This window comes from Oncorhynchus mykiss, chromosome 14 (genome assembly GCF_057628025.1).
Source record: "Oncorhynchus mykiss isolate SJ-2025 chromosome 14, ASM5762802v1, whole genome shotgun sequence".
Lineage (NCBI taxonomy): Eukaryota > Metazoa > Chordata > Actinopteri > Salmoniformes > Salmonidae > Oncorhynchus > Oncorhynchus mykiss.
The window spans coordinates 3,631,079-3,634,339 of NC_143035.1; positions in this window are offsets into that span (position 1 = coordinate 3,631,079).

The window sequence follows — 3,261 nt, forward strand, 5'->3', positions numbered from 1 at the left end:
GAGAGACAACACAACACTACATAAAGAGAGACCTAAGACAACAACATAGCATGGCAGCACCACATGACAACACAGCATGGTAGCAACACAACATGACAACAACATGGTAGCAACACAACGTGGCAGCGGCACAACATGGTAGCAGCACAAAACATGGTACAAACATTATTGGGCACAGACAACATCACAAATGGCAAGAAGGTAGAGACAACAATACATCACACAAAGCTGCCACAACTGTCAGTAAGAGTGTCCATGATTGAGTCTTTGAATGAAGCGATTGAGATCAAACTGTCCAGTTTGAGTGTTTGTTGCAGTACGTTCCCGCTTCTAGCTGCAGCGAACTGAAAAGATGAGCGACCCAGGGATGTGTATGCTTTGGAGACCTTTAACAGAATGTGACTGGCAGAACGGGTGTTGTATGTGGAGGATGAGGGCTGCAGTAGATATCTCAGATAGGGGGGAGTGAGGCCTAAGAGGGTTTTATAAATAATTTACAGAGGAGTATAGAGTGCAATGATGTGTCCTATAAGGAGCATTGGTGGCAAATCTGATGGCCGGATGGTAAAGAACATCTAGCCTCAAAAAAAACAAAATTCAGAATGGTTTGTCCTCTGGGTTTTGCCTGCTACATAAGTTCTGTTATACTCACAGACATGATTCAAACAGTTTCCAAATATACTAATGATATGCATGTTTTATATTCTGGGGATGAGTAGCAGGCAGTTGAATTTGGGCACGCTATTTATCCAAAAGTGAAAATGCTGCCCCCTATCCCAAAGAAGTTTTGAGGAGGGTTTATTCTCCAGGTCTTTAACCATTTTCCAGAACTTCTTGGGGTTAGACCCACAGAGAGAGAACTGCTCCTTAAAGTAACTAACTTTGGCCTTCCGGATAGCCTGAGTGCATTTATTTCTCATTTGTGAACGAGAGCTAGTCAGCCTGAGTATGCGTGTGCCGAGCATTTCGCCAAATGCAATTCTTGAGGTGGAGTAACTCTGCAAGATCACGGTCGAACCAGGGGTTGAACCTGTCTTTAATTCTAATTTTCTTTATGGGGAGTGTTTGTTAACAATACCACCGAAAATATAAAAAAAAGAAGGTCCAAGCTTCGACAGAGGGGATCAAGCTGAATCAATAGCATTTTACAGAGGGCAGTTCATGAAGGAAGGCTTGCCCATTAAAGTTTTTTAGCAAGCGTCTATGACAAATCAGGACTTGTTATTTCATTGAGCAGCCATTACGAACACGGACTGTTAAACAGTGATCACTAAGGTCATTACAGAAAACACCAGACTGATACCTATCAGGATTATTTGTGAGGATAACATCAAGGAGAGTCACCTTTTCTGGGTGTTTGGAGCTGAATCCCTTGTGGGATTGGTAATAATCTGAGAAAGATTTAGGGAGTCCCATTGCTTTACGACTTGGTCAGGTGGTTTAAGTATGTCCCAGTTTAGGTCACCTAGCAGGAAAAATTCAGACTTAGTGTAAGGGGCCAGGAGAGAGTTTAGGGCAGGTAGGGTACAGGCTGGTGCTGATGGAGGACGATAGCACCCAGCAACAGTAAACAAAGAGCTATTTGAAAGTTTAATGCTTAAAACCGACAAATCTAATTGTTTGGGGACAGACTTGGTGGAGACAGCCAAGCACTGAAGGTGATCCTTGGTAAAGATTGCCACTCCCCCACCTTTGGAAGATCTGTCTTGCCGAAAAAGGTTATAAGCAGAAATGTTAACATCAGTATTCAAAATACTCTTCCTTAACCAGCAATGACCGACACATCAGTGTCAGAAATCAGTGAAGCAGATATCAGAGCACAAGTCAGAATTGGTGCTAGCAACAGTAGATGGGCCAGAGTGTACATGCACATTTCCAGATATCATCAGCAGTAAGGCAATCAAGGCACGGCAAAGGACAGGAAGAGATCTGCAGTGTTGATTTATGACATTTGAATATGTGTTAGATGGCAACAAGATCATATTGTACAGCAATTACATCAGTTAACATGAATACAAAGCCGGCAAGAGGTGGTCAGAATAGGATGGGAGGCCAAAAGTCAGTGTAGCCAATAGAGAGTCAGAGTCCCAAGTGTGGGAACAAACATAGTCTGTCCCACAGTTGGGATTGTGTGGGTCGTTTGAAGAAAAGGAATTAGAGGGATTGTCCTTCTGCTACTTCAAAATGGTGAAAGTCCTCATTGGCGCAGCCCATGCTAATACAGGATTTTGGGCACTTGAGTCCTCTATCTATCTCTATGTGTCAAGTACCTCAAAGTGAGCACTCTCAGACTTGTCTATCAACCAAAAATCTATAATGTTTCCCATTATATAAAAGTCAATTGTAATGGCAGGTAATAAATCCAATACAATCATATTTCCTAGCTATTCTAACTATGTTAATCAGTCACTAAGACTTCACCTACCTTTCTCTCTCCAAGAAGTTTATCTTAACACAAGTCTCAAAGCAAGTGCACTTCTAAGGTGAAGACACAGGGGGCAGCTGATTGGCAGTCAGTTCAAGGATTGAAATCCCATACCAGGAATAATAACAGAGACAACTCAGGTTCTTATTAATCAACAATTCAGTTTTATTAAACATAGATACAAATCTATTCATCAGTGTTATCAACACCTTGCCTTTGGGGACATGGTAGCAGGACATAATGCAAATATACAGACTGAAAGTGGGGGGAGAGAGAGAGGGAGACTGTATATATACATAATATGACATTTCTAATGTCTTTATTCTTTTTAACTTCTGTGAGTGTAATGTGTACTGTTCATTTTATTGTTTATTTCACTTTTGTATATTATCTACTTCACTTGCTTTGGCAATGTTAACATATGTTTCCCATGCCAATAAAGCCCCTTGAATTGAATTGAGAGAGAGAAAGAGAAAGTGAGATTGCTAGTTCATCGCCACTGCTGATGATAACAATTCCTCTAATTCCATTTCTACAAACGACCCACGCAATTTACCCGCACATTTTCCAACAGTTCTCCGCGTAGACGCGAGAAAAATATACTTTCTTAAATTTGAACCCGTTGACGCTCGCGGCTCGTCTGTTTTTTCTCTTCACTCATCAAAGACTGTCAATTATATTGACAAGATAGTCAAGTGACCGCACTAACAATGGAAATACATGTCCTCAAAGATGGAAGGCGGGCAGGCAGGGATGTGGCGAGATCAGGTGGGACCATTCTAGCCAATGAGAGGTCAGATCAAATCATATCCAGCATTATTTATATTGCATATTTC